This window comes from Trichosurus vulpecula, chromosome 2 (assembly GCF_011100635.1).
Source record: "Trichosurus vulpecula isolate mTriVul1 chromosome 2, mTriVul1.pri, whole genome shotgun sequence".
NCBI classification, from domain to species: domain Eukaryota; kingdom Metazoa; phylum Chordata; class Mammalia; order Diprotodontia; family Phalangeridae; genus Trichosurus; species Trichosurus vulpecula.
Genome location: NC_050574.1, coordinates 383192025 through 383211449, shown reverse-complemented (window position 1 = coordinate 383211449; position 19425 = coordinate 383192025). Strand labels below are relative to the sequence as shown.

The 19425-nt window shown below is 36.2% G+C and overlaps 1 pseudogene; it reads left to right on the top strand.

Moving 5' to 3' along the window:
- The window catches only part of LOC118837223, a 34157-nt pseudogene extending 15463 nt beyond the window's left edge, over positions 1-18694 (top strand).
- The last annotated feature ends 731 nt before the right edge of the window (positions 18695-19425 follow it).

The following is a 19425-nucleotide window of genomic DNA, read 5'->3' as shown; positions in this document are numbered from 1 at the left end:
TTCTGTTCATTTCACTTTGCATCAGTTCGTACAAGTTGTTCCAGGTTTTTATGAAATCTGCCTGTTCATCATTTCTTATAGCACAATAGTATTCCATCACATTCACACACCAAAGCTTGTTCAGCCATTCCCCAATTGATGGGCATAATCTTAATTTCCGATATTTTGCCACCATGAAAAGAGCTGCTATAAATATTTTCCACATGTAGGTCCTTTTCCCTTTTTTATGATCTCTTTGGGATACAGACCTAGTAATAGTATTGTTAGATCAAAGGGTATGAAGTTTGGTTGCCCTTTGGGCATAGTTCCAAATTGCTCTCCAGAATGGTTGGATCATTTCACAACTCCACCAACAGGGTATTAGTTTCCCAATTTTTCCACATACTCTCCAACATTTATCATTTTCCTTTTTTTGTCATATAAGCCACTCTGATAGGTGTGAAGTGGTATCTCAGAGTTGTTTTAATTTGCATCTCTCTAATCAGAAGTTATTAAGAGAACTTCTTCATACATCTATAGATAACACTGATTTCTTCATCTGAAAACTGCCTGTTCATATTCTTTGACCATTTATCAAGTGGGGAATGGTTTGTATTCTTGTAAATTTTACTCAGTTCTTTATATATTTGAAAAATGAAGTCCCTATCAGAGACACTTGATGTAAAAATTGTTTCCCAGCTTTCTGCTTTCCTTCTAATCTTGATTACATTGGGTTTGTTTGTATAAAAGCTTTTTAATTTAATATAAATGAAATTATCTATTTTACATTTTGTAATTCTCTCTATATCTTGCTTGGCCCTGAATTCTTCTCCTCACTGTAGATCTGACAGGTAGACTATTCCTTGCTCTTCTAATTTGCTTATGGTGTCACCCTTTATGTCTAAATCATGCCAAAGGTCTGTCATATCTATTTTTTTTACTGTTCTACTTACCTCCTTAGTTTCTTTTTTTATTTATTTTTGGTTTGATTTATTGAATTCTGAGAGGGGAAAATTGAGGTCTCCCACTAGTGTAGTTTTGTTACGTATTTCTTCCTGTAGCTCACTTAACTACTCCTTTAAGAATTTGGATGCTATATAACTTGATGCAGATATGTTTAGTTCTGATATTACTTCATTGTCTATGATAACCTTTAGCAAGATGTAATTTTCTTCCTTATCTCTTTTAATTAGGTCTATTTTTGCTTTTACTTTGTCTGAGATCAGGATTTCTACCCATGTTTTTTTACTTCAGCTGAAGCACAATAGACTCTGTTCCAGCCCCTTACCTTTACTTTGTGTATGTCTCTCTGCTTCAAGTGTGTTTCTTGTAAGCAACATAGGGCAGAATTCTGTTTTTTGATCCACTCTGCTATCCACTTTTGTTTTGTGGGAGAGTTCATCCCATTCACCTTACAGTTATGATTGCTACCTGTATTTTTCTCTCCATCCTATTCTTCTCCCCATCTGTCTGTTTTCTCTCCTTTCACCCTTTCCCTCCTCACCAATATTTTACTTTTGTCTACCACCTCCACTGATCTGCTCTCCCTTCTGTCAGTCCCCACTCTCCCTCCTCCCTTACTTGATCTCCTCCTCTCCTACTTCCTTGTTGAGTAGGATAGATTTCTATATTCAACTGGTTGTGTATATTATTCCCTCTTTGAGCTAATACTAATGAGAGTAAGGTTCAAGTAATGCTCATTCCCCACCCTCCCATCTTCCCCTCCATTGTAACAGGTCTTTCAAACCTCTTCATGTGAAATAATTTACCCCATTCTACCTCTCTCTTCCTTCTGTATCCAGTGTACTCCTCTTTCTCATCCCTTATTTTTTATGTCATTCACTCAAATTCACTTTATGCCTGTACCTCTGTTTATGTATATTCCCTCTAGCTGTACTATTAATGATATAATTTTTAAGAATTACAAGTATCATCTTCCCATGTAGGGATATAAACAGTTTAGCTCTATTGAATCCCTTATGTTTTCTTTTCCCTTTTTACCTGTTTTTCTCTTGGGTCTTGATACTGAGATGAAATTTTTGGTTTAGTTCTGGTCTTCTCCTTACAAAGGCTTGAAATCCTTCTATTTTGTTGAATGCTCACTTTCTCTTGATGTATTATGCTTAATTTAGCCAGGTAGGTGATTCTAGGTTTGCCTTTGCTTCCAGGACATCATGTTGCATGACATCAGATCCTTTAATGTTGCAGCTGCCAAATCTTGTGTAATCCTTATTGTGACTCTCTGATATTTGAATTATTTCTTTCTGACCACTTATAGTATTTTTTCCTTGACCTGACAGTTCTGAAATTTGGCTATAATATTCCTTGGAGTTTTTATTTTGGAATCTCCTTCCTGAGGTGATTGGTGGATTCTTTCAATGCCTATTTTGCCCTCTGGTTCCAGGACATCAGGGCAGTTTTCCTTGATTTCTTGATAGATACTATCCAGGTCCTCTTTTTGATTATGACTTTCAGGTAGTCTAATGATTCTGATATTGTCACTCCTGGATCTATTTTCCAGCTCAGTTATTTTTCCTATGAGGTATTTTACATTTTCTTGCATTTTTTTATTCTTTTGAATTTGTTTCATTCTCGATGGCTTATAGTCATTAGTTTCCACTTGCCCAATTCTATCTTTTAAGGTGTTGTTTTCCTCAATTAGCTTTTGTACTTTCTTTTCCATTTGGCTAATTGTACCTTTTAAGGAGTTGTTATCTTCAGCAGATTTTTCGCATCTCCTTTTCCATTTGGCCAATTCTACTTTTTAAGCAGTTTTCCAAGCTGTTGATTCTTTTTTCATAATTCTCTTCCATTACTTTAATTTCTTTTCCCACTTTTTCTTCTACCTCTCTTACATGATTTTTAAGCTCCTTTCTGAGCTCCTCCATGAGTTCTTTCTGAGCTTGTGACCACTTCCCATTTTTCTTTGGGGTTTTACCCATTAGGTGTTTTGAAATTGTTGTCCTCTTCTGAGTTTGTGTCTTGGTCTTCCTTGTCACCATAATAACTTTCCATGGTCAAATTCTTTTTTGTTGTTTTTTGCTCATTTGTTTGTTTTTGGCCTTCTTCCTTTCCTTTAAATTTAAGCTTTGCTCCCAGGCTGGAAGGGACACTGTCTCATGTTTCTTGTGCCAGGCACTGCCAGTGTGGACTGTTTACCTGGTGCTGCCCTAAGGTTGTCCTGAAGCCTCCAGGGGACCCTGGTTTTTTGTTCTGTGCCTAGAGGTACTGATGGGAGGCAGCTGAGGCTGCTGAAGGCCATAGGGGTCTGGCAGTTCACTTGTTGCCAAGCTGGAGTCCTAATGGTCATGTCTGGTGTGTGCTGAGGCCTGATGTGGTGTTTCTGCATTTCCCTGGGGCTACACTGAAGCATGCAGAAGTCTGGCTGCTGGATGATTCCTGTTTGCCCAGAGCTGTGCTGAAGCACATCTAGATCTGGCCTCTAGACAATGCTTATTTGCTGTGGGCTGCACTGAAGCGTGTGGAAGTCTGGCAGCTGGAGGATATATGTTTGCCCTAGGCTGTACTAAAGCACATGGTAGTTCTCAGAGCTGGAGTCTGTTGGTTCCATTGGCTATGCTAAGGCATGTGGGGGTGCTGATGTTGGTACTTGCCTGCTTCACCACAGTGGGGCTCAGGATCTCCCACTGGTTTGCTGAGATGGGGCTTGCTGATGCTTTGCTGGGTTTCTTCCTGTCCTGGATTGTGCTCCCCTTTTACCTGAGTGAGACATACCTTTCTTGCCTATCTTCCATTTTTCTTAGGCTAAAAGAGTGTCTCCCCCCCCATAATTTTGCTGGTTCTGCTGTTCAAGAATTTGTCTGGGTGCACTATTTTTTAGTTGTTTGGAGGTGGATATGGGAGAGTTACAGCGATTTACTGCTTACTCCTCCATCTTGGCTCCTGGAAGTTGTATATCTATAAGGAGTTGTGGTTGTTGTTGCTGTTTTTCCCAATTATATGACAATAAATTTAATTATTTAAGTGAAATGGAAGAATGAGTACAAAAATATAAACTACCTAGTTTAGCAGAAGAAATACAATATCTAAATCGACCTATTTTAGAAAAAGAAATTGAACAGGCCATAAATGAGCTCCCTAAGGAAAAAGCACCAGGACCTGGATTTACAAGTGAATTCTATCAAATATTTAAAGACCAACCAATTCTAATATTAGATAAATTATTTGTAATAATAAGCAAAGAAGGGGTTCTACCAAACTCCTTTTATAAAAGCAAATATGATACTGATACCTAAACCAGGATAATAAAAACAGAGAACAAACAATTTCATTAATGAATATGGATGCAAAATCCCATATAAAATACTAGTTAAAAGATTACAACAATATATTACAAAGATTATACATTATGATCAAGTGGCATTTATACCAAGAATGCAGGCATGGCTTAACATAACGAAAACTATTTACACAATTGATTATATTAATAATGAAAATTATATGATTGTATCAATTGATACAGAAAAAACTTTTGATAAAGCACAACACTCATTTCTATTAAAAATACTTGAAAGCATCTGTATAAATGACTTTTTCTTTAAATTGATAAACATCAGCAAGCATTATTTGTAATAGGGATAAGCTAAAAGCCTTCCCAGTAAGATCAGGTATGAAACGAGGATGCCCAGTGTCACCAATATTATACAATACTCTGTTAGAAATCCAAGCAGCAGCAATAACAGAAGAAAAAGATACAGAGGGAATTAGAATAGGAAATGAGATAATAAAACTATCTTTTTGCAGACAACATGATGATATACTTGGAAAATCTCAAAGACTCAACTAAAACGTTAGTTGAAAAATTAATAATTTTGGCAAAGTAGCAGGATACAAAGTAAATCCACATAAAATGGATATAGATAAAAATAGATATAAAATAGTAAATCATCAGCATTCCTACATATATCACAAACAAAATGCTGCAAGAAGAGATAGCAAGAAATGCCCCCTTTAAAATAATTCTACATGGTATAAAATACCTAGGAATGTATCTGCCAAAACAAACCCAGAAACTACATGAATAAAATTATTGTTTTAAAAAAAACTTTTTATACAAATAAAATCAGATCTAAATAATTGGAGAAACATCAATTGTTCATGGGTAGGTAGAGTCAATATAATGAAAATGACAATTTTACCTAAAAGAATTTATATATTCAATGCCATCCCAAACACCACACTACCATCATTGATGTGTATGTTCTCACCATGATGAAGCCTAATGATGTCAAAGAAAACAATTATGAGGACCTGGACGTGTGTTGAAACATCAATGTGCTGAAAGAGGACAAGACTTTAATTCTTGGTGACTTCAAGGCCAGAGTAGGCATGAACTATCAGACGTGAGAAGGAGTCCTTGGGAGGAATAAAGTTGGAAACAGCAACAATAGTCACTTATTACTGAAAATTTATGCATCTTATGACCTTCTCACCATCAACAATGCCTTCCATTTCCCTAAACACAATAAAACTTTGTGGATGCACCGTTGCAGCAGAAATTGACATTTTAAAAATTATGTCATTGTAAGGAGAAGAGACAGGATGTGAGAATAATGAAGGCAATATATGGTGCAGAGTGCTGGACTGATTACTGACTTATCCTCTCCAAGTTAAACATTCACATTCAACAAAATGGTATCCCTAAGGCAAGATAGCTACCAGAAGATTTAATGTCAACAGAGTAAAGAGCTTCTCCAGGTATCAATAGTTCATCACTAACTTGGAGGGAAAGCTGAGAATGTTTGGCAACAGTAAAGCAGAAAAGGAGTGGGTAGCTTTCAGAGATTTGTTGTATAGCATTGCATTTTCTCATCTTGACTAGAACTTGCAAACATCAAGATTGGTTTGACAAAAATGATGGGAAAACTTGGAAACTGCTGAACAAAAAACTGAGAACTCCACAGGGTTTGCCAGCAGGATAGTTCATCTGTCTCTAAGAAGGGCAGTACTCCATTAAAAGTAAAGTACAAGTAAAGCTTAGAGAGATACACGATTCTCAGCTCAGTAAGAAGGCAGATGAAATTAAGTCTTACACTGATAGTAACAATCCAAACTGCTTTTATGATGCCCTGAAGGCTATTTATGGGCCAAAGACCTATGGTGCATCTCCACTACTCAGCGCTAATGGAGCCATAATAATTAGTGATAAGGACATGATCCTGGAGAGATGGGCTAAACCCTTCTATAGTGTTCTCAACAGACCATCTTCAATCAATGCTGAAGCTATGGACCTATATCTCAAGTTGAAGTCAGTCCCTCTCTAATTTAACTTCTACCTGAACAACAGATTTTGAAAACCATTATGCACGTCACATGTGGCAAAGCACCTGATGCTGATTCTATCCCAGCTAAGATTTACAAAGCAGCAATCCACTGCTCATAAAAAAGCTGACTGAATTTTTTGGGGTTATATGGCAAGAGGAGGTTACCCCCCAGGAGATCAAGATACCTCCATTGGCCATCTCTACTGAAAAACAGACATTGCAACTAGGGAGAAATGTAAGGAGTGACTGTCAGGGATATATTACTTTGCATATATTGTTAGTTACTTAACATGGCAAGGAAATCCATTTAGCACATGAAATCAGTGATTTATATATGTCACACCAGATCTAACTGACACTTGCTAAACTTTTTAAAGTCACTTTTATGCTGATTTCTTTTCTTATAAATTTTTGTACACTTCTATAAAATGGATGCTAAGACAGTTCTTATCTGTTAGTACTCTCATTTGATTAACCATGTCTAAGGTCAAAATTCAGAGAAACTCAAAAGGGAAGCAAAAGGCATAAAAAAGACACATCTTCATTTTTTAAAGAGATCCTGAATCTCTATACATGACATATCATTATCACTGACTTCATTTACTTAATTCACCTCCATATAATTGATACTTGGGTAGTAATAAAAGTGTAAGGAGATATATCACCAGAATTACAATAATGAATCTCTTCCAACCCTTTCTTACTTTAATTCAGGGGTCTTCCTTTAATTTTTAAGGGCGAGCAACAAATATTCGACTTGGGTGGTGGTGGGGGGCGAAATCAAAGGATTATTGTCAAATTCATGGAAAACAAGTTCTCTAATAATGCTATGACCATAAACATCAAGCCTGATGGACAGAGGAAGAAAATAAGAATAAGAATAGCTGTGTCTTTAGTGAGGCATAGAGGGGTGTGCAGGGAAGCAAGGGATTTTTGAAGTAAATCAATGTGTAAATGAATCAACTAACTTAAAAAACACCTGAAAACATTTTTTGTTACCATTGTCTTGTTCCTCAAAATGGAAGAGACTTATCTCACAATTAATTCATTGCATAAAAATAGAATCAAATTAACAAATGGGTTAATTGATTTTTTTTTATGAAATGACATACCTAGAATAAAATTCTTCAAATAAACATTTACGAATATGAAGATGTATGTCTGTTCTAAAAGAGTTGTTATAGTTTCTCTGAGAAACTACCACCATCATACTTAAATCAATTTGAGGACTTCTATAATTCTTCTATAATTTGGGGGTTGGGAGCAGCTAGGTGACACAGTGGATAAAGTAGGCTAAAATCCTGGGCTAAAATCAGACCTCAAACACTTACTAGCTATGCAAGCTGGATAAGTCATTTAACCCTATTTGCCTCAGTTTCCTCATGTATAAAATGAGCTGGAGAAGGAAATAGCAAACCCCTCCAGTATCTTGGCCAAGAAAATTCCAAATGATGTCACAAAGAGTGAGATATGACTGAAATGACTCAACAACAACAACATCAAAATGGAAAAGGAGCACCTCCTCCCAAAATAAATGAGTATTATAAAGAGAACATAATCTCTCTCTTTTAGATTGACAGAATAAAACCACAATTTTCACTGATGAAGCATAGCATTCAACCATGGGAAAAGGGAATTTGGGCAACAAACACTGCCTCAATACAATAACAATAACAAAAATCATAATAACCCCCTCAAGGTTTGTATCCCCCCAAGGCTCTGTCCTGGCCCCTCTCCTCTTCTTTCTCTACACTATTTTGTGTGGTGCTCTCATAATTTCTCACCGATTCAGTTATCATCTTGATGATTCCCAGATCTACTTATTCAGACCTAACTCTCTTCTGAGCCCCAGTTTCACACACCCAACTGCTTCTTGGGAATCTTGACCTGGATGTCCCATTGTCATCTTAATCTCAATCTGTCCAAAACTGAACCCAGCAAACTCTCCCTTTTCTTGACTTTTTCCACTTACTGCCAAGAGCACCACCGTCCCTCCAGTCACCTAGGCTTGTGACAGAAGTATCGTTCTTGATTCTTCCCTATTTCTCACTCCCTGTTTCCAAGGTTTTGTCAAATCTACTTTCTTTACATACATCATATGTACCGCCTTCTCTGTTTTGATACTGCCATCGCCTTCAGTAGTTCATGCCCGGACTATTGTAAAAGCCTTCTAGTACCTGCCTCAAGTCTCTTCCTGCTCCATTCCATCCTCCATTCAGCTGTCAAACATTCAAAGTCCTTCACGACCTGGCCCCTTCCTACATTTCCATACTAAATACACTTTTTTTTCCTAGCCATGTACTCTATTATTCAGTGACACCGGCCTCCCTGCTATTCCTTGCATAACATACTCCATCTCCAGACTGTATTTTCACTGGCTGTCCCACATGCCTGGAAGTCTCTTTCTCATTTCCATATCCAGTACCCCAACTGCTAGAATCCTCAAGTACAGATGACATTGATGTAGGAAGAGCTCAAAAGCACAAAAAAATGGAATGAAGACATGAATATTTTCATTATGTATCAATACTGTAACATAACTAAATTGGAAATAGAATTCAATTATAGGCGAGGGTTTCATGCTGGGTTTTGTCCAGAGTGCTCTCAGTTTCAAGTCATACAACAATGTATTGCTGACCTTTGCAGAGCAATCATAAAAAATAAAAATAAGTATGTAAAAGTAGAAACAAATAAATAAATAAATGCAACCTTTGCCCTCAAGCCCAGGTTAGATGAAATAAGAGAAAAAATTGAAATGTTATTAAAATATGAAGGAAAAGGGCCATTGAAAACTTTCACTTAACACAACCATCATCCTGTATCTCATAGACATTTGTAGCTAAACTCCTCAGAAAAGCCATTTACAATAGGTGCCTCCATTTTCTCTCCTCTCACTCTCTTCTTAACCCCTTAAAATGTGGCTTCTGATCTTATCATTCAACTGAAGCTGCTCTCTGCAAAGTCACTAATGATCTCTTAATTGCCAGATCTAGTGGCCTTTACTTGATCCTTATTCTCCTTGACTTCTCTGCAGTTTTTGACGCTGTTGATAACTCTCTTCTTGATTCTCTTCTACAGGGTTTCTGGACACCACTCTTTCCTGGTTCTAGTCAAACCTATCTGAACGTTCTTTCTCTGTCTCTGTTGCTGGATCCTCCTCCAGATCATGCCTTCCAACCATAGGTGTCCCTGAGTTCTTTACACTACTTCACTTGGTAATCTCATCAGTTCCCATGGATTTAATTATGATCTCTATGCTAATGAAAGGCAGCTAGGTGGTGCAGTAGATAGAAGACCTGCCTTGTAGTTAAGAAGACTTGAGTTCAAATCCAGCCTCAGATATTTACTAGCTGTATGACCCTGGGCAAGTCATTTAATTCACTTTCCTCATCTGTAAAATGAGTTGGGGAAAGAAATAGCAAACCACTCCAGTATCTTTGCCAAGAAAACCCCAAATGGAGTCATGAAGAGTCAGACATGACTAATCAATCAAACAACAAAATGCTAATGATTCTCAACTATACTGCCCCAAACTCTCTGCTGACCTCAAATTTCTCATTTCCAAATCCTTTCAGACATCTTGAACTGGATGTGTCCAGTAGACATCTTAAACTCAACACATCCAAAACAGAGCCCACTTATTTTCTTCCTAAACCATGCCCACTGCAACACCTTCCCTCTATTACTGTAGAGGGCAACACAGTGCACTCCCTCAATCTTTCAGGCTTGCAAATTAAGTCATCTTTGACTCCAAACTTTCTCTCACTCCATCCCCATATGCAATTTATTTCTAAGGCCTATCACTTTCACCTTTATCTACTAAATATGCCCCCTTGGTATAGAAATGTATCTTATGCTACAAGAAAGAGGGGGGTGATGGAAGGGAGGGCAGACTGGGGAAAGGGGTGATTAGAATGCATGCCATATTGGGGTGGGGGAGGGGAGAAATGGGGAGAAAATTTGGAGCTCAAACTCTTGTGGAAATGAATGTTGAAAACTAAAAATTAATTAATTAAAATTTAAAAAAAAGAAAAAAGTATAAATAAATGAATGAATGAATGTGCCCCCTTGTCTCTGTTCTGGTATAAGCCCTCATCACTTCACACCTGGATTTTCACAGTAGTCTTCTGTTGGGTCTGCCTGCCTCAAGTCTCTCCCCACTCCAATTCATCCTCTATTCAACCACTAAAGTGATTTTTGTTTTTATTTAACATGTCAATTTATTGTTTATTTATTTTTAAACATTCTTTTCTTTTTAAATTTTGAAATCCAAATTCTTTCCCTCCCTCCCTCCCCCCAACACCCATTGAGAAGGCAAGCCACATGATATCAATTATATATGTATATAAGCTAGACACATGAAAAAAAGGAAATCAGGCAGACTTAGGAAAATTTCATGAGGACTCCACAAAGGAAGAACAAAACTTTCAGTAACCAGCAAACTTGGGAAACTGAGTAAATATTTTATCCATATATATTCTCTGAGCTTGAATCCACTCTCCTCAGTAACCAGGAGTGTTCAAGAAAATGCAGTGTGCCTTTGGTGTGGGAGCCATTTCTGTATTTGGAGAGCGTAATGGTGGGATATCATGAGCAACAACATTAGGAACCTTAGGCCCTTTGGTTAACCCTAGAACCTTGAAAGAAAAATAGTCAGCAGCCCTCAGGGGCCCCTGCCTGCCAGTGTGAGTGGGAGCTGTAGCTGTAGTCCTAGAGGGGATGCTATAAATATAAGCATAATTTCTTATATATGTTTATAAAAATCTGCTACAGGTGGGAGGGAGGTATAGTTATACATGTCATGTGAAAAACAACTAGAGATTTTAATGGGAGGCAATGAATAGGGCAACAAGAATTGTACACAATGCAAAGGCATGGATAGGTTGTTATTTGCACTGCTAGAGGGAATACTCACAACAATAAGATCATAGAAGTATTTAAATATTTAGAAGTATTTCAATATGCTGACCAAATTTAAATATGCTAACCAAAGAGATCCAGGGTTGTGATTCCAGTAAATGTCAGGATTTTAGTATGTTTCTCCTTTATTAACCAAAGGTCAGGCATGTAAGAAATTAAAATAAACCAATTATTACTTGTTAGTATAGACACAATCTTCAGGTAAAACAGACATTTATATATTAAACATATATATATTATACACAAATTATATAATAAACAAATATATATTAAACATTTGTATATTAGAGAATAACAGAATCTGCAATATAATCTGCTGGTGTATTTGAACTTGAAGAAAAAGTTAATAATAAGAAAAAGCCTATGAGATCGGGGCAGGGGGTGGGGTGTGGAGAAAGGATCCCTGAATAAGACTTCTGGCACAACATCTATCCTAGTATTAGACAGCTTACCTAAATACACATACATACCCTACTCTAATTTAATTATAACAGCAAATGCCAGATGAGGTAAACTGTTTGTAGCGTACCTATGAGATTAAAGTTTTGAAGTTTGTGTTTGTTTTTAATATAAATGAAGAAATATAAGATATCAATTTAGTCTAAAATATATCTAATGCATTCTCCAAGGAAATGAATATAGCAGAAGGTTTATTTTGAAAAATAAATGTAAGGACTGAGAACTAACTTAATAATAAGCCTCTTCCATAATCATTATGCTAGTTTTTCAAATGTCAACTACATCCTTTGAAGAGATGATTATTGGCTTTTCTTGGTAATTATTTTCCCAAGATGGTATACCAGGAGGTATATAATGAGAAACTGGAGGTTTTATACCCAAATAAATGTTGCTCCCCTTTTATTAGTCATTTTGGGAGGCAATCAATTATGCTGCCTTTCCTCTGTTAGTGATCTGTCCTCAAAGTTTGTACAACATTCTTTGGAATCTCCTCTGTGATGGCAAATTTTCATTTTTGTAGGTGAATTTAATTTTTAACAGTCAGAAGTCATTCAGAGCCAGGTCTGGTGAACCTGATGGAATTGCAAGATGGTTGATGGGGTTTGGGGTAGATATGAGGTATGAGGGGCCATTGCTTTTGTGAGCTTTGTGAACTGGCTAAAATTCTGAAAGAGTAGTTACAAAAAAGTATTGCACAATGCAGTCTGTCAAGGGCATTGATTTGAAAAAATCATTTGGATATATAAATTCTGGTATGCTTGTTAAAATTTTAATCATATTACATTATAGTCATACATTATATATCTCTTTTGAGGCACTCATTCTCCCTCTGAAGATTCTGTTACAATTGTAGTACATGTAGAAAATGTTTGACACAATGAATAACCACTGTAGTAGGGAATAAGCATTAATGGTCTATTTCTAGTCATAGAACAGTTTGGCATGATGGGAAAAGTTAGTCACTACTGAGAGGAATCTTACAGCATTTAGGTCACAGTTTCTGTGTGTTTTCTGATTTTGTCTGGTTGTTGATTAAGAAATCTGAGCAAAAGTCTAGCTGGGAAAATAATAATTTGGTGTTTACAAGTATACAAAGTAGACCATATATTTGTAAATACATCGTGTATGTGTGTGTGTGTATAAAATGTTTCACTTGATCCTCACAACAATCCTGAAATATATGTATATACTTGAAATATATATAATAAATGCCTTGACAAATTATATTATATTACATATTATATTATACAATATACATGATATATTGTATAATATATATTATGTAACATAATATATAATATATATTAATATATATTATATATATGTATATATACATAATATATATATAATCCTGAAATATAAGGGTATTTTCTTCTCAATTAAATGAGATTCAAAGACATTAAGAAATTCGTCCATGGCTACAGCACTAGTAAGCACTGCAGACTGGATCCAAATTCAGGTTCTTCCTGACACCAAGTCATTACTCTCTCTACTACAATGCACTGCCTCTAAATTAACATAAAATCCTCTTTTCTTGTAAATCCAACACCAAACATTTGAAGAGGAAAAGATTAAACAAAAACCCAATATACAAGCAGATAAAACAAAAAGGATTCTAAAACAAGAAAGAAGAATTAATAAAAATCTCTAAAAGAATAAAAAAGTCTTGACAAATAATATAATATGAAGGAAAATGAATCAATTCCTATTAAAAGACAGAATCCTGTGACCACCCCAGAGAGTATGGCACTGAAATAATAAATTTTGTAATGGCTCGAAAGAGCAATGAAATCCATAAAAGGAGAAACGGGATGAATATAGGTACAAAATCAAGGCTGAATTAAGAACTCAATGAACGAATTAGAAAAAATAATTGAATTAATGATGGAGAGTCTCTCTAAAGAAGTGAAAAAGATTTTAATGTGTGTGGAATACAAAAACACCAAAGGAGGAGGCTGTGTGAGGAAACTGAGACCAATCAGACTCCAGAGGAAGCCTTGTCTTCTTTTAGATAAAACTTTTCCAAAAACACATCAAATGCTTTCCTTTTTTTGAACATCTGTCATTTTATTGATGACTAGGCTCAGGTTTGAAGGTGTGATAGGACTCTTCCACCTATAATATGGGGAAGTCTCCAAGAAAAACACAATTGGAGCATACATTCCACTGGAATTACTAGAAGGGCTGGAGCCAGAGTTAGAGGAGAGCAACAAAGAGAAAACAAATGTCAAGGAGGCTATTATAGTAACAGGGCTTTCTTCTCCACCAATAAGGAGAGAGTCCCATAGCAACAGGCTTTGGGACAGGGGTTCCAGGTAAATAAATGAACGTATCAATAGTCTTCAGAGAAATATTATCTCTCTTGGAACAAGCATGAACAAAATAGAAGGAAAAAATCAATGAACCGAATAGGCAATTAAAAATCAGAAAATGATAATCAGATCTAAAATAAAGACAAAGAAGTTAATCTTGAAAATCAGAGGAGAAATAGACAAATTGGAAAATAAAGGTTACAGAACTGAAAAACGAAACATAAAAGTTGCTTCTTTGATAAACCTTTAACTAACCTGATTAAAAAGAAGAGGGAGAAAAATCAAATTTAGAAGATAAAAAATTAAGCAAAGTGAAATTATAACAAGTAGAAGAATTAAAAAGAATTATAGGAATATCCTATATATGCCAGCAAAACTAAGAATTTAAAATAGAGGATTATCTGTAAAAACTCAAAATGTTCAAATTAACAGAAGCAAAAAAAAAAACCTTAATCTGATTTTAGTAAAGGAGATAACCACCTGTCAAAGAACTACCAAATGAAAAAAACCTTTGACACAGATGAATTTACAGAAGTATATGGAAAAGTTAAAGAGCAATAAATAGTTATGCTCTAAAAAATATTTTCAAAAATTAATAAAGAAAATTTTCTACCAAACTCTCTTTTTGAAGCAAACATAGGATGAAGCAAAGAAAAAGCTTTAAAGCATTTTGATTACTGACTATCAATTGAAGTAATCTAAATAAAAACCTGACCCCCCCCCAAAAGGCCACATCAATATAACTAAAAAATGTTTACTTTAATTAAATTGGATTTATACCAGGGATGAAAGGATGCTTCAACATGAGAAAAGAACATAACAACACACCAAATCCCTTTACATGATGCAACATTCATTTATTCAAAAGGAAACTTTATAAATCATTAACACAGAAGGCCTTTTTAAGAATGATAAAAATATGAATCTTAAACTAAAGCTAGTAGTATATGCAACTTGGAAAACATGAGAAGCTTTCCTAATAAATAACGGAAACAACAAAAAAAAGGATTCCCCTCTTTCTCCACTGTTTGACATAGTTATTTAAATGAAAAATATCATAATAAGACAAGAAAAAGAAATTAAAGACATAAAGATCAGCAAAGAGGAGAAAACTAGCCCTATTTGCTGGTGACATGATGATTTACTTACAGAATAAAAGAAAAAACATTAAAATAATGGCTTTCATAAAATAGCAGCATACAAAACAAGCCCATAAGAAAATCAACATATTTTTCATATAATAATAACCAAATATGGGAGGAAATAAAAGAGATAAAAACTGCATTAAGCACTTGCCATGTGAAAAGTACTATGTTAAGCAATAAGGACACAAATATAAGAAAACAAGTTGGTTTTACATGAATAAAATTAACACAACTAGGATTAAAATGGAAGCAGTGAATTGGAAAAAATGCTTGCATGAAGTCTCACTAATAAGGGTCTGATACTTAAGTTACATAGGAAACAAATATATATATATATATATATATATATATATATACATATATATATATATACATATATATATATATACATATATATATATATGTATGTATATATAAGCAAAAACCATTCCTAATTATGTAAGAGGCCAAAAATATGAATAAATATTTCTCAGAAGTTGCAAAATATCATATGAGTGTACAAAAAATGCTTCAGATCAGTAATAAGAAGAGTAATACAAATTAAAACAACTCTGAAGCTTTATAACACACCCAGCAAATTAGAAAAAATGGGAATAGTTAATGTTGGAAGGGTTGTGGAAAGATAGACACACTAATGAATTAAGAGTCGAGTTGTAATCCAACCATTCTGAAAAGCAAATTGGGACTATTCTAAGAAAGTAACTAAAATGTCCATAAGCTTCAACCCAAAAATGCCATTGCTAAATGCATAACCCACAGAAATTTTTGTGTATATGCAATCTATTTTTTTTCAATCACTCACTTCTATGGGTTACACATTTAGCAGTGGCATTTCTGGGTCAAAGTTTATGGTCTTTCTAGGATTCCCAAAATCCTCTGTAGGTTGGATTAAAATGGCAGGTATCTGACTCTAATGAGGAAGGCAGCTAATATCACCTCTGAATTCTTGAGAAGAGTTTTTCCAGGAAAGAGTCATGGAAATTGTTGATGCAGATGAGAAAGTTCATCACAGTAAACTGGCTGAGTCTGTGGACAAGGCCATTGAATAAAAGAAGTGCCTGGCTGGAGCAGACCCTTCTGCAGTGGAGATGTGTTATCCTCCCATCATCCAGAGTGGTGGCAACCACAATCTCAAATTCAGTGTAGTTAGTGACAAAAACCACATGCATTTTAGGGCCATTACCTGTGCCCTGGGTATTTACTGCAAATCCTACTGCTCCAATCTCCTTCAAACACTGATGGTAGATCCTCCCCAGGAAGTCCAGGAGAATTACTACTTTCTGCTCCAGCTACTAGGAAAAGCTGCTGAAGGAACTGAGACAGGGTGTAAAGCTAAGTGAATATACAATACTGTCGTGGATATGGTCAAGAATCAAAAACCAGATCTGCTCAGTAAAATCCCAAAAATCTTGGGTTTGTAATGGGAATTGAATTTTGTGAAGGATCCTTGGTAATCAATAGTAAAAATTAGTACAAGTTGAAAAAGGGGATGGTTTTTAGCATAAATATGGGATTTTCAGATCTGACTAACAAGGAAGGAAAGAAGCCAGAAGGAAAAACCTATGGCCTCTTCATTGGTGACACAGTTCTTGTCAAGCTATTGTTCTTACTTCTGTCAAGAAGAAAGTGAAGAATGTGGTTATATCTTAAAGAATGAGGGTGGAGAAGAAGAGAAAGATGAGGCTGAGGACCTTTTGGGGTAAGGTTCAAGAGCAGCTTTACTTACAGAGAGAACATGAAATGAGATGACTGCAGAGGAGAGGAGAGAGCATCAAAAGGAATTGGCCACACAACTCAACGAGGAAGCCAAAAGGCATTTGACAGAGAAGAAAGGAGAACAACAGGTTCAGAAAGATTGAAAATCTAGTGTATCCTACAAGAACCCATCTCTGATGCCTAAGGAACTATATATCTATGAAATGAAGATTTATATTGATAAGAAATATGAGACTGTAATAACGCCCATTTGGCATTGCAACACCCTTCCATGTTGCCACAATCAAGAATATCATATGTCTGTGGAAGGAGACTACATCTACTTGCAAATCAACTTTTATTGCCCAGACAGCACGCTGGTGTATTAGCAAGGCAATAATCACAATATAGACGATAATTGTCAAAATGCCTATGTGGTTCTGTATTGCAAAATATAAGAGATTCTCCATACAGAAGGTAGAAGAGGTAAATCATTTATTCAGACACCACAGAATCAGGTCCCAAAACCAATAAGCCCAATCCATCATAGCAGCAAAGAATTTCATGTACAATATCACAGCAGAGAACCACTCCATTTCAAAGCCATTTGCCCCCCTGCTGGGGCCTTGCCACCAACAATCACTCACAGGACAGATAGCACGTCTGCTCTCTCTCTCCCAGTTCTAACTGCTCTCTCTGAGCACTTCCTGTGACACACTTTCCTTTTCCTCTCAGTAAGCTCTTCCCACCACATGTGACTTAGGCTTCCTGTGATGTAAGCAGGTCACATGGGCCTATTAATGGATGGGAATGATCTTCAAATCTAAATTGTTATTACATTTGGCCCCCAAGATCTTTCTTATCCATTACATTAGCATTATCCATGGGGCAATCAATAGGAGTTTTGAGATAACTAGTATCAATAGAACTTTATAACAATATAAAAGGGATAACACAAAATAAGTGTATAAAACAATATCATCATTCTCCCCTCAAACGAATGAGGCTCAAAATCTTGCAAAGGTCTCGTCCTCTATAGTTTCTTCATGCTGAAACTGAACGTAGAGCTGTCCCTGCCCCAAGAGGGAAAGAGTCCAATGTAAGAGGTCAGTTCTTTAGCTGGCATTTGAAACTTGGTCAAAACCAGGTCCAGGGATGACACATTACAGTGGTCCAGTCCAGGGATGACACATCATGGTTGTCAGGTCCTGTGATGTAAGCAGGTCACATGGGCCTATTAATGATTGGGAAAGATCTTCAAATTTAAATTGTTATCACAGCTGGGCAGAAATGAAGGCAACATTTTCCCCAATCCAGAGGCTACATTTGTCAAGGAAATCAGGTATCGAGCTTCAAATATGAAGGCACCTTGGGAATAGGTTGTACCTATTATACCTATACCTTTAAATCTTCAAAATGCCTTTTGATTTAGAAAAGAAGTTCAAAAGTGTTATAAGACTTGGGAAGCAGAAGAAAAAGAAAAGAAAGGCATTGTGAAACAAGTATCAGTAGTTATCAGTCTTAACTGGAGTAATCTCAAACTAAGGATCTGTACATCTGACCCAATATTGCCCAAAAGAAAATGCAAGGCGACCTTAAAGCTCATGTCAATGGTTTCCATGTCACATCAGTTCGAGGAGACAAAGTGGATATTCTCTACAATAATATTAAGCATGCCTTGTTCCAGCCTTGCAATGGGGAAATGATCATTGTCCTTCACTTTCACTTCAAGAATGCCTTCATGTTTGGGGGAAAGTGGCACATTGATGTGCCGTTCTACACTGAAATGGAAGAAATCACCACTGACTTGAGAAAACACCAGCATATGCATCACCAAGATGATCCGTACGCTGAGCAGATGGAAAAGGAGATGATGCACAAGCTGAAAACATCTCTCTAAGAGCAGGATGAAGTAAATAAGTACAATAGTGGACATCAGTGTCATGTTCATGTCCCCTCTCCCCATTCCTTTCCCCAGTGACTTTTTTTCCACTGCCAGTAAGTATGTGAGGCAAGATTTGAACTTGGGTCTTCCTGGCTATTAGTGCATCATTCTTTCCACTGTGCCACCTAGATTAGACTTCTCAATCGCTATCTTTGAAACCTTGAAATAGTAAATTAGATATACCTTTTTACCTTATTACTTCCAAGGTGGGACTAGAAATAGTGGGTATAATATGCAAAGAGATAGATTTCAACTCAATATGAGGAGCTGAGAGAAAACCTGGGTTAGAAAAGGCTGGTGCCTAACACAGGCTAGCTATGTGACCACAAACAAGCTACTCAGTGTTCCACCATTGTGACCCCACATGGGATCATGAAAAATTTGGCAACAGTAAAAGATTTCTGAACATTCCGTGATCAAAAATTAATTAAAAATCAAATGTGTAATGAATGCGAGGTGTTTCTAGCAGGGCTTGCCCGTGTTGCCTTGCACAACTTCACTGCAGCCTTCATTCTGAATACAAAGCATGTGCACAGTGTACTGTGCATGTCTTCAGGCCATGCAACACCAACAAAAATGCAAAAAGTGGTGGCGAGTGGAAAAAGTTTAAGAAGCCCTGTTCTAGGCAAGTGTGCTCCAAATTATTTTGACAATGCACTTTTATCAGTTAAACAATATTATTTCTA